We start from the raw sequence: 13,082 nt of genomic DNA on the forward strand, positions 1-13,082 counted from the left end.
GTGGATCTATTAAACAGAAGTCATATGCAAATCCCCATGACTACAGAAAAAAAACAAGATACCACAAGTAGATGTAAATATAAACTAGTATAAAATGCAAATGAATGACTGCAACTAAAGCTTCCTTATGGAAATGTAGGGACAATTTCTTCCTGGTTTTAATTTATTTAAATACTAAAGGTCTAATAAAGAGAGACAGTTAAGAATGCGTATTTGTAAGTATCTGCATCTCAGCTACTAAGTTGTTCCAGGTTTCCAGTCTTAAAGTAAATTTAAATCCAATCACTAAAATCTCATATAAGCTTTAATGTATTTTCAGAACTCATTTTAATCTTTATAAATATGCAGCTTTCATTAAAATTATCCTTATGATCCTACAATGAAGGTCCTGGTGATCCCGTCATGAAGGTTCCTTTTTAGGTGCTTCCTGTGGTGGGAGGAAGGGGGGGGGGCAGCTATCTCCCAGTAGTACTCATATGTTGCCATCTTGCCACATGTATCTCAGATAGGGTCTACAAACAGACTTACCGATACACATGCTCAGGCAAAGTTCACTGTTGGCACCATTGGAGTTGTTTTACTATAATCATAGACGTCATACCTGCTTTGGCTCTTTGATCAAAGTATTATAGCCAGTGTGTCATTACAATTTTCGAGTAGCTGTTTAGCATTTTTAGCAGTCAATGTTGAGTCAATAATGGCAACTGCCATGTTTCTCAGTTAGTTTATTGTAAATTCGTCCTATAAAATCCACATATCACTAGTGTTGAGCGAACACGGACTGTATTATTCGTGTTCGTACCGAATAATTGGATTTTTGTTACCCGAACACGGACACGGACACTTTACTGTATGTTCGGGTAAAAAATCTGTGTTCGGTCGTTTTATTTCCGGGTTTTGCATGTTTTGGCGCTCTTTTCATGGCGGGCTTTCAACAGCCAATCAACAATCGTTTAACTGGTGTGCCTTAAGCTATCCCAGCCATGCCTGCAAATGTATGAGTAGCTGTGATTGGCCATCTGAAGCATGTGACCAAGTCTTTATAAGTTCGAGGCAGCCGCAGCGGCGTCATTCTGCTGCTTAGCTCAGGGACAGAGCACACATACGTGCTGGCTGCTGATTAGGGAAAGACAGGCAGGGAAAACGAATTGGTGTCCGGATAGAATTTAGGGTCAGGTCGGAGTGTTTAGGCAGGGCGAGTTGTAGGCATTTTAGGGATAGAGTCTGCTGAATTATAGGGTCAGTGTGTTCTACAAACTACAATCGATATTGCTGTGTGGTGTGGGATAGGAGATAGGCAGGTGTCAGTGATCCACATCCATTTTTCTGTGTGTGGGCTGCAGTGAACACAATCTTTTTGGGGTGCAGTGAACACAATCCTTTTGGGGTGCAGTGAACAAAATCTTTGTGGGGTACAGTGAACACAATCTTTGTGGGGTGCAGTGAAGACAATCCTTGTGGGGTGCAGTGAAGACAATCCTTGTGGGGTACAGTGAACACAATCTTTGTGGGGGTGCAGTGAAGACAATCCTTTTGGGGTGCAGTGAACACAATCTTTGTGGGGTACAGTGAACAAAATCTTTGTGGGGTACAGTGAACACAATCTTTGTGGGGTGCAGTGAAGACAATCCTTGTGGGGTGCAGTGAACAAAATCTTTGGGGGGTACAGTGAACACAATCTTTGTGGGGTACAGTGAACACAATCTTTGTGGGGTGCAGTGAAGACAATCCTTTTGGGGTGCAGTGAACACAATCTTTGTGGGGTGCAGTGAACAAAATCTTTGTGGGGTACAGTGAACACAATCTTTGTGGGGTACAGTGAACAAAATCTTTGTGGGGTACAGTGAACACAATCTTTGTGGGGTGCAGTGAAGACAATCCTTGTGGGGTGCAGTGAAGACAATCCTTGTGGGGTGCAGTGAACAAAATCTTTGTGGGGTACAGTGAACACAATCTTTGTGGGGTGCAGTGAACAAAATCTTTGGGGGGTACAGTGAACACAATCTTTGTGGATTACAGTGAACACAATCTTTGTGGGGTGCAGTGAAGACAATCCTTTTGGGGTGCAGTGAGGGTGCTGCCTGTTTCATCCTCCTCCTCCTCCTCCATCCTTTTAGGTGTACAAACAATAGTAATTGGGGCCTAGTGTGCTTCTGTACGTGTGAGATACATACACTTTTTTTGATCATATTTCCTATTCCGCTATTCAATAAAAACCTTTGGGGATCAATTAAATTGCGGAATAGTCTGTGTCGGTACGTGTGAGATCCACCTTTCCAAGTTTTTGGGGTTCATCTCATACTTCTGAAGCTTTGAGGGTGCTGCCTGTTCCATACTCCTCCTCCTCCTCCTCCATCCTTTTAGGTGTACAAACAATAGTAATTGGGGCCTAGTGTGCTTCTGTACGTGTGAGATACATACACTTTTTTTGATCATATTTCCTATTCCGCTATTCAATAAAAACCTTTGGGGATCAATTAAATTGCGGAATAGTCTGTGTCGGTACGTGTGAGATCCACCTTTCCAAGTTTTTGAGGTTCATCTCATACTTCTGAAGATTTGAGGGTGCTGCCTGTTCCATAGTCCTCCTCCTCCTCATCCATCCTTTTAGGTGTACAAACAATAGTAATTGGGGCCTAGTGTGCTTCTGTACGTGTGAGATACATACACTTTTTTTGATCATATTTCCTATTCCGCTATTCAATAAAAACCTTTAGGGATCAATTAAATTGCGGAATAGTCTGTGTCGGTACGTGTGAGATCCACCTTTCCAAGTTTTTGGGGTTCATCTCATACTTCTGAAGCTTTGAGGGTGCTGCCTGTTCCATACTCCTCCTCCTCCTCCTCATCCATCCTTTTAGGTGTACAAACAATAGTAATTGGGGCCTAGTGTGCTTCTGTATGTGTGAGATACATACACTTTTTTGATCATATTTCCTATTCCGCTATTCAATAAAAAACCTTTGGGGATCAATTAAATTGCGGAATAGTCTGTGTCGGTACGTGTGAGATCCACCTTTCCAAGTTTTTGGGGTTCATCTCATACTTCTGAAGCTTTGAGGGTGCTGCCTGTTCCATACTCCTCCTGCTCCTCCTCCATCCTTTTAGGTGTACAAACAATAGTAATTGGGGCCTAGTGTGCTTCTGTACGTGTGAGATACATACACTTTTTTTGATCATATTTCCTATTCCGCTATTCAATAAAAACCTTTGGGGATCAATTAAATTGCGGAATAGTCTGTGTCAGTACGTGTGAGATCCACCTTTCCAAGTTTTTGAGGTTCATCTCATACTTCTGAAGATTTGAGGGTGTTGCCTGTTCCATACTCCTCCTCCTCCTCATCCATCCTTTTAGGTGTACAAACAATAGTAATTGGGGCCTAGTGTGCTTCTGTACGTGTGAGATACATACACTTTTTTTGATCATATTTCCCATTCCGCTATTCAATAAAAACCTTTGGGGATCAATTAAATTGCGGAATAGTCTGTGTCGGTACGTGTGAGATCCACCTTTCCAAGTTTTTGAGGTTCATCTCATACTTCTGAAGATTTGAGGGTGCTGCCTGTTCCATACTCCTCTTCCTCATCCTCCCTTTAGGGTAGGAAAAAATTTAATCTGGCCTAGTCTGTGTTTGTACGTGTGAGATACACAGTTTTTTATCCTATTCTGCTATTCAATACACACCCTTTTGGTGTAAAAAACATTAAATTGCGGCATAGTTTGCATATTTGACTGTGAGATACACCCGTGCGATACTGTTGTTCTTTTGTTCTGCTATTCAATAAAGACCTTTCTAGGGCAAGATCTTAAATTTCAGAAATATGAGGAGAGCGTCAAATAGGGGCCGTGGCCGGGGTCGTGGTGCTGCTGCTAGAGCTCCTGTTGCAAGGAGAGGATGTGGTCGATCTGTGCCAGCTACACGCACAAGTGAAACACCTTCCTCAAGTGTGAGTAGGCGACAGAACCTGCAGCAGTATTTGGTAGGGCATCATATGCCTCTAGAAGTGATAAGGCCAGAACACAGAGAGGCGATAGTAGATTGGTTTGCTGCTGACAGTGCCTCCAGTTCCTTCACATTGTCTCCCACCCAGTCTACTGCAGAAAGGTCAGAGTTGGCACCTGCAGCCAATGTCCAACCGTCTTTCACCTCACCCCCTTGCAAATCAGGCAAGCAGTCTGAGCCCCAAGCCATACAGCAGTCTCTTATTCTTTTTGAGGACTCTGTCAGCAGGGTTTCCCAGGGCCATCCACCTAGCCCTGCCCCAGAAGTGGAAGAGATTGAGTGCAGCGATGCCCAACCACTTATTTCTCAAGATGAGTACATGGAAGGACCATCACAGCACGTCTCCGATGATGACGAAACGCAGGTGCCAACTGCTGCGGCGTTCAGCATTGTGGAGACCGACAGGGAGGGCAGGGGTGAAGACTGGGTGGAAGATGATGTGGAGGACGATGAGGTCCTCGACCCCACATGGAATGAAGGTCATGCAGGTGACCTGAGTATTTTGGAGGAAGAGGCGGTGGTCGCACAGAGCCACCAGCACAGCAGAAGAGGGAGCAGGGTGCAGAAGCGGAGCGGCCATGCCCTAGACACTACGCCTGCTACTGCCCAACGCAGCAAGGGAACGAGCGCACCAAAGTCAGCTCAAAAGAGTTCTCTAGCGTGGAAGTTCTTTAGAAAATGTGCTGATGACAGGACACGAGTGGTTTGCACCCTGTGCAATCAGAGCCTGAAGCGAGGCATAAACCTTCTCAACCTGAGCACAACCTGCATGATCAGGCATCTAAGTGCAAAGCACGAGCTGCAGTGGAGTATACACCTTCAAAACCAAGAAACGTCTCTGGCTCATCCTGCTTCCTCTTCTGCTGCAGTCTCGGCTGCTCCAGCCACCTCTGTAGTCATACCGGCACCTGCCACCCCGCAAACAGATGATCTGTCAGCAACACCACCACCTGGGTCACCAACAACCATCTCCACAATGTCCCGTGGAAGTGTTCAGCTTTCCATCTCCCAAACACTTGAGAGGAAGAGGAAGTACCCCCCTACCCACCCGCGATCCCTGGCCCTGAATGCCAGCATTTCACAATTATTGGCCTTTGAAATGCTGTCATTCCGTCTGGTGGAGACGCCCAGTTTTAAAAAGCTTATGTCGGTGGCTGTCCCACAGTACGTCGTGCCCAGCCGCCACTACTTTTCCAGGCAAGCCATCCCTTCCCTGCACAACCAAGTGGGGGAAAAAATCAGGTGTGCACTGCGCAACGCCATCTGTGCCAAGGTCCACCTAACTACCGATACGTAGACCAGTAAGCACGGTCAGGGGCGTTATATCTCCCTAACGGCACACTGGGTAAATGCAGTGGCAGATGGGCCTGAGGCGGATAGCAATTTGGCGCATGTCCTTCCACCACCGAGGATTGCAGGGCGCTTCAGTTTGCCTCCTGTTCCTAACTCATCCTATTCCGCTACCTCATCCTCTACCGCCTCCTCATCTGGACAGCGTAATACCTTCACCACCAACTTCAGCACGGCCAGGGCTAAACGACAGCAGGCAGTTTTACAACTTGCCTGTTTGGGGGACAAACCACACACCGCGCAGGAGTTGTGGAGGAGCATGGAACAGCAGACAAATGAGTGGTTGCTGCCAGCGAGCCTCAAGCCCGGCCTGGTGGTGTGCGATAATGGGCGAAATCTCATAGCAGCTCTGGGCCTAGCCAGTTTGACGCACATCCCTTGCCTGGCGCATGTGCTGAATTTGGTGGTGCAGAGGTTCCTTAAAAACTACCCCGATATGTCAGAGCTGCTGCAGAAAGTGCGGGCCGTCTGTGCGCACTTTCGGCATTCTCACCCTGCTGCTGCTCGCCTGGCAGCGCTGCAGCGTAACTTCGGCCTTCCCGCTCACCGCCTCATATGTGACGTGCCCACAAGGTGGAACTCCACCTTGCACATGCTGCAAAGACTGTGCGAGCAGCAGCAGGCCATAGTGGAGTTTCAGCTGCAGCACGCACGCGTGAGTCGCTCAGCGGAACAGCACCACTTCACCACCAATAACTGGGCCTCCATGCGAGACCTGTGTGCCTTGTTACGCTGTTTTGAGTACGCCACCAACATGGCCAGTGGCAATGACGCCGTTCTCAGCTTAACTATCCCACTTCTATGCCTCCTTGAAAAAACAATTCGGGCGATGATGGAAGAGGATGTGGCACAGGATGAGGAGGAGGAGGAGGAGGATGAAGAGGTAACATTTCAAAGGCTTTCAGGGCAGTCATTCGCAAGGGGCTCCGAGGGTGGGTTCCTGCACACACAAATGCCAGGGACACAATTGTCCAGCAGGGGCACAGTTCTGGAGGATGAGGAGGAGGAGGAGCTGGAGGAGGAGCTGGAGGAGGAGCTGGAGGAGGAGATGGAACCATGTTCACAGCAGGGTGGCACCCAGGCCAGCTCATGGCCATCACTGGTGCGTGGCTGGGGGGATACAGAGGACACGGACGATACACCTCCCACAGAGGACAGCCTTTCGTCGCCTCTGGGCAGCCTGGCACACATGAGCGATTACATGCTGCAGTGTCTCCACAACGACCGCCGAGTTGCCCACATTCTAACTTGTGCTGATTACTGGGTGGCCACGCTGCTGGATCCCCGTTACAAGGACAACGTACCGTCCTTAATTCACTCACTGGAGCGCGATCGCAAGATGCGCGAGTGCAAGCGCACGCTGGTAGATGCGATGCTGCTGGCATTCCCATCTGACAGCGGGGCCACAGTGGAAGCACAAGGCAGAGGAGGAGGAGGAGGAGGAGAAGGAGGAGGAGGAGGTCGCCAACGCAACCAGGGCACCGCCAGCACCTCAGAAGGCAGGGTTAGCATGGCCGAAATGTGGAAAAGCTTTGTCAGCACGCCACAACAAACAGCAGCACCAGCAGCTCAGATGGAACGTCTTAGCAGGAGGCAGCATTTTACCAACATGGTGGAGCAGTATGTGTGCACACGCCTACATGTAGTGAATGAGGGGTCTGCCCCCTTCAACTTCTGGGTCTCCAAATTGGGCACATGGCCTGAGCTTGCCCTTTACGCCTTGGAGGTGCTGGCGTGCCCTGCAGCCAGTGTATTATCTGAACAGGTATTTAGCACGGCTGGGGGCGTTATAACAGACAAGCGCAGCCGCCTGTCCAGAGACAATGTGGACAAGCTCACGTTCATTAAAATGAACCAGGCATGGATCCCACGGGACTTTTCCGTACCTTGTGCAGAATAGCAATGAATACCAACCTTACCCACCCATTGTTCCATTTTTGCTCTTTCTCACTCTTATGGGGTGTACCCTCATTTAAAATTTGTGAAAAGAAGCAGTGTTGGCTACCTCGTCCTCCTCCTCAGGGCCAGATTAACGTAGGGGCTATTGGAGCTGCAGCTCCAGGCCCCTACCTTTTATATAGGCCCCGGGTTGGCCATATTCACTGTGACCGCTCTTCTGTCACTTGTAAACACAGAAGTCTGGCTTCTATGCTCGCTTCCCCAGGCAGCACCCTCAGAACCTCCCCACACAGCGCGAAGGCCTGACAAGGAGGGACAGTTGCCGATGCATGGATGTGTTTATGGGCTTCAGAGACAGCATCCCATGTTGAATTAGGCATGCATGGCTGCACCCTTCCTCCTCTGGGTGCATTCCAAGGCACGGCCCTTAAGGCCCTTCAAAATCCTCAGCACCAAGACCATGATGCTCTTAATCCGGCCCTGGTCCTCCTCCACCGCCGCTTCCACCTACACCGCCCATAGGTGTGCGCAGCCTATTGCATTAGGGTGTGCACCCCAAAGTTGAAATACACATGCATGTGTTTGCCTACATGTACATGGCCCCGATACATTACTCTCCCTGCTGGCAAAGAGAAATAGAGCAGAGCAGGTCCGAGGGAGATCTTTCCCATCTCCTCACTGGCAAACAGAGCGATAATGCTATGTGCCCTAGGTGATTAGGGTGTGACCAGGTACACCCGGCACACCCTGTGCGCACGCCTATGACACCGCCACATCCACCACCACCTCAACCTCCCTCCTACTCCATATGGGCCTCGTCCTTCAGAGATGAAGAACATTGTTTTATTTTTCTGTTTTTTTTTTGTTGTTTTAAGTTATTTCCCTATCCACATTTGTTTGCAGAGCACTTGCCATGCTCTTAACTACGTTTTGCTGCCATTTGCAGCACTCTAGCCCTTTCCATTGGTGTTTTAGAGCCATTTTAGTGCCTTAAAGTTCGGGTCCCCATTGACTTCAATGGGGTTCGGTGTCCGGGAAAAGTTCGGTAAAAGTCCGGGACACGGACCCGGACTTTTTTTTAAAGTTCGGCCGAACCCGTCGAACACGGACATCTAGGTGTCCGCTCAACCCTACATATCACTCTTCCCTCTCTTCAGGTCTTCTGATTGTGTCAAGCTAGGGATCCATAATTGAAAACAAATATGTTTCCACAATCATTAATGCTTACAGTCACAGATAATTCTGCTTTTAAAACAATTTTAAATGTTTTATCTTGGCTGGATAATCGATCAAAAACAACACAACCATTTTAGAATGGGGGTCTCCAAACCCTGTAGTGCATGAGCCTCATAATTTGTTTTACAAATATTTGGCTTGGATGCTTTTTGTAATCAGTAAGATATGATTCAGAACAAAAAGCACTTTAGTAAAACAAAGCAAATAAATTAAACATAGTCCCAATTTACATCAGTGTCCCTATCACAGAGCCCCCCTACATCAGTGTCCCCATCAGTTCCTCTTACATCAGAGTCACCAGCACAGTTTCTCCTTACAACAGTGCCTTCATCATGTTTCCCCTTTACATCAGTGGCCCCATCAGAACTCCCCCTATATCGTTGTTCTCATCAAAGTTTCCCTTAATTATAATAGTTTTTTTTATGTAAACATACAGGAACTCGCTAAAAAAAAAACCCATGAGGAAATGGCTGAGATCCCGCAAAACATGTCGGGCAATACCCAATAGGATAAGTTATTTGTGGTTGTACTGCTTTATACTGGTCCCTGTGGTATTACTAGAGAGTTTCTTTAATGCACTGTATGGTTTCAGATGATTTGTCTTTTGTATAAATTGTATGGATTGATGGTTTTATGATGTAACAATAAATCTATATATTTTATAATTGATTTGTATGTTTAGTTCAATGGTACATTTAAAGTCCTAATGCCTCCATATATATATTTTTTCTTGATTAAAGTTTCCCTTAAATTAGTGTCCCTATCAGAGCCCCCCACTTACATCAGTGTCCCCCTCTACATCACTGTCTCCATCAGAGCCTCCATCACATCAGTCCCCCATCAGGGTCCTGCTTTTACATCAGTGTACCCATTAGACTCCCCCTTAAGATCAATGTCCCAAGCAGAGTCCTTCCTTCCCATCACTCTAATTTGGCTTACAGTATCAGCAGGGCCAAAGCAGAAAGGAAAATCATGTCTGGATAGAGGAAGTCCTGTCCTCTTAATAAGGATAGGGGCAAGGTCATTATTGGCTGCTAGGAAGCTGGTAACCCTAGCAATCAACAACACAGTGCAGCAGGGGAAAGGATATGGGGAGAATGTGGGGCTACCTGCATGGGAGACTGCATGTGGGTAAAGGGTGAAATATAGTAATATATATATATATATATATATATATATATATATATATATATATATATATATATATATATATATATATATATATATATATATATTAAGGTTAAATAAAGACAATAGTCCATTCCAGTTTAACCTGTGTAGGTGTACTTGTGTCAGTGTCAAAAATTATTACCATATCTCTGTATGTTGTGTTCTTAAAGATGCACATCCAAAAGTCTTTTAAAAATATCAATACTCCCTGCTGTCACCACCAATTGTGGAAGAGAGTTGTACATCCTTATGGCCCTGACAGTGAAAAACCTCCAGCGCAGCTTAAGGTTAAAACACTTCTCTTCCAATTTCATTGTATTGCCCCATGTCCTCTTACACTCCCTGAGACTGTATGTTTTTTTTTTTTTTTTACCTATTATTGGATCACCATTGAGGTACTTGTAAATCACTATCATGTCCCCTCTCAATCCTCTATTCTCCAGCGAGAATAAATTTAGTGCTTGTAGTCGTTGCTCATAATTGAGGTTCCCCAATCCCCTTATTAATTCCATTGCCCAGCTCCAGCACATCCCTTCTGAGGACTGGTGACCAGAACTGGACGGAATACTTCAGATGTGGCCAGACCATAGTTTTCTAAAGTGGTAGGATTATAGTTTTATCTCTGGAATATATCCCCTTTTTTATGCATGATAATATTCTGCCGACTTTGGTAGCTGCAGCTTGACATTGCATGCTATTGTTCTTCCAGTAGGACCCCCAGATCTTTCTTCATCCATGATTACCCCAGAGGTTCTCCCCCTAGTGAGTAACTTTAGCTATGTTTTTACCCCCCAAGTGCATTACCTTACATTTCTCCACAATAAACCTCATATGCCATGTAGTTGCCCACCCCATTATTTTGTTCAGGTCTTTCTGTAAACTTTGAAGTTATTTCCCTACTTATTTTTGTGTCGTCCGTAAAAACTGAAATTGAGCTATGTATCCCGTCCTCTATATCAAAAAGGATATCAAATATGAACACATTAGACAGAATTGGTCCCAAGACAGAGCCTTGGGGTACCCCACTAAGCACAAATCAGGTGCAGCTCTGCATAGAACCCAATCAGCTTCCAGTTTTATTTTGGCAAAGCTTAATTGAACAAGGTGAAGTTAGAAGCTATAGGAAATCCGCAGCCAAGGTGAAAACATTTTTTTCTAAAAGAAACAAATGCATAGCAATTGTTTATAATACACAGTGCTTTAGCAAACTAAACGTCTTTCATTTAGGGGTTGTGTGTTTAATGGTTTGTCATTCCACTCCTTCTATGTCTTTAACCACTTGCCTACTGGGCACTTTCACCCCTCTTCCTGCCCAGGTCAATTTTCAGCTTTCAGCACTGTCACCCTTAAAATTATAATTGCGTGCTCATGCAACAGTGTACCCATATGACATTTTATCATTTTTTTTCAACACAAATAGAGATTTTTTTTGTGGTATTTAATTACTACTGGGTTTTTTATTTTTTGCTAAACAAATGAAAAAATACATTTTGAAAAATAAAAATAAAAAATTTCGTAGATTGTTTAAAAATTTTGCAAACAGGTAATTTTTCTCCTTCACTGATGTGTGCTGATGAGGCTGCACTGATGGGCACTAATAGGCTGCACTGATGAGATGGCACTGATAGGCTGCACTGATGAGATGGCACTGATGGGCCCTGATAGGTGGCACTAGTGGGCACTAACTGGCAGCACTGGTGGGCATTGACTGGCAGAACTGGTGGGCACTGATGGGCAGCACTGGTGGGCACTATTGGGACTGCACTGATAATCAGCTCCCCTTTAGCACAAGTCAGTTATAGGCTCTCTTCTTCTCTCTTCACGCTGTCAGCGTAAGGAAAGAAAACCCGATAACCGGCTTGTGTTTACATCCTGTGATCCGCTGTCATTAACCGAAGGAGCCTGAAGGATTCAATGATTACAGAGCATGCCACCCGCATGCCCCCTGCAGCGCAAACACAGGAGGATGTCCATGGACGCCCTCCCAGCAAAGTAAGCCTGTGCTGTAGCCATCTTTCGGCTATGGCGTGGGCAGGAAGTAGTTAAGAAGCACATGACAGGGATTTTTAATTCTTCTAAACACCTTTGTACCTCTAGGTTTGGTGTACTAACCTTTCCTTTATTGTCCCCCAATCAGGAAGTTTTTTCTCTGCCTTATGAACTGTCATTTACATTTTTCTTGCTATTATACTATTTTATATCACAATTAATCCTACAATAAATGTATGTGTCTACGCAAAGTATGCAAGGGCGATGTATGAGAAAGGTATATAAGGAGAGATTTCTAGTCTCAGTCTCCATATTCCTTTTAAGGAAGAACCTTCTGCAATCTCATTTCCAAGAAGAAATCTTATCATTGGATTTGATTACTGAGCAGACACAACCATGAAGCTTTTAGTGATGACTGTGATGCTACTTGTTGTAACGATAGGTAAGTAAAGCATTTCTAATTACAGCATTTTTTACACTCGTTTGTAGCTGGAGGTATGTACTGACTTCCTGTTTTCTTCTTAATTCAAAAAAGATACAGAATGGCATGACAGTGTATATATATATATATATATATTATATATATATATATATATATATATATATATATATATATATATATATATATATTGTATATACAGTATATCGTCAATAGATAAAAATATATATTAAACATTATGTTTTTTTTTTGGTCTCCTTATGTGGCCTGTGCCCAGACTATGCATACTAAAGTGTTTACAAATTCTGAACAGCCCTCTGTAGCTGTAAGTATTGTGCAGAAGTTAATTTTTAAAGTTCACAACAGAGGCACAAAAATGAGAGCAGATCATGAAAGCCTGGCAATCTTCTATTGCTAACACACAATAGGTCAGGGATCAAAAGTTTAAGTCCGGAAACTACTAGCCAGGTCTTAAGAGTTACTCGCCACCAGTTGTCCTACCCAACCCCTACCCTACCAGACTCCTAATTCCACCCGAAACATGCCCTTGTAAATTATCTCATGAAATGACACTGTTAGGCCCCGCTCACATTGCCGCGATCCGACTTCCCGAGGCGACCTCGGAGCGGCCGGCACGGACTTCATAACATTGAAGTCTATGATGGTCGCTCCGGGTCGCCCCAAAGAAGCTCCGGACCCTTTTTCTAAGTCGGAGCGACTTGTGTCGCTCCTATTAGAACGGGTCCGCAGGTTCCCTATGGAAGGCGACCTACGGCGACCTGTGAGGCGACCAGGTCGCCTCACAGGTCGCCCCAGTGTGAACGGGGACTAAATGTTATATTCGAAATTAGGTTACAAAAATAAATAATAACAACAACAACTTTAACAATATTAACATAAAGCAACGTAAACATAAAAGGAAAATAAGTGCTTTTCCTAAGTGAAAGTGTGGCATTGTTCAGAAGAAGAAAGCCCTTTATAACGTCCCCTTTCTG

The sequence above is a fragment of the Pelophylax lessonae genome (assembly GCF_965119305.1).
Source record: "Pelophylax lessonae genome assembly, chromosome: 4".
Lineage (NCBI taxonomy): Eukaryota > Metazoa > Chordata > Amphibia > Anura > Ranidae > Pelophylax > Pelophylax lessonae.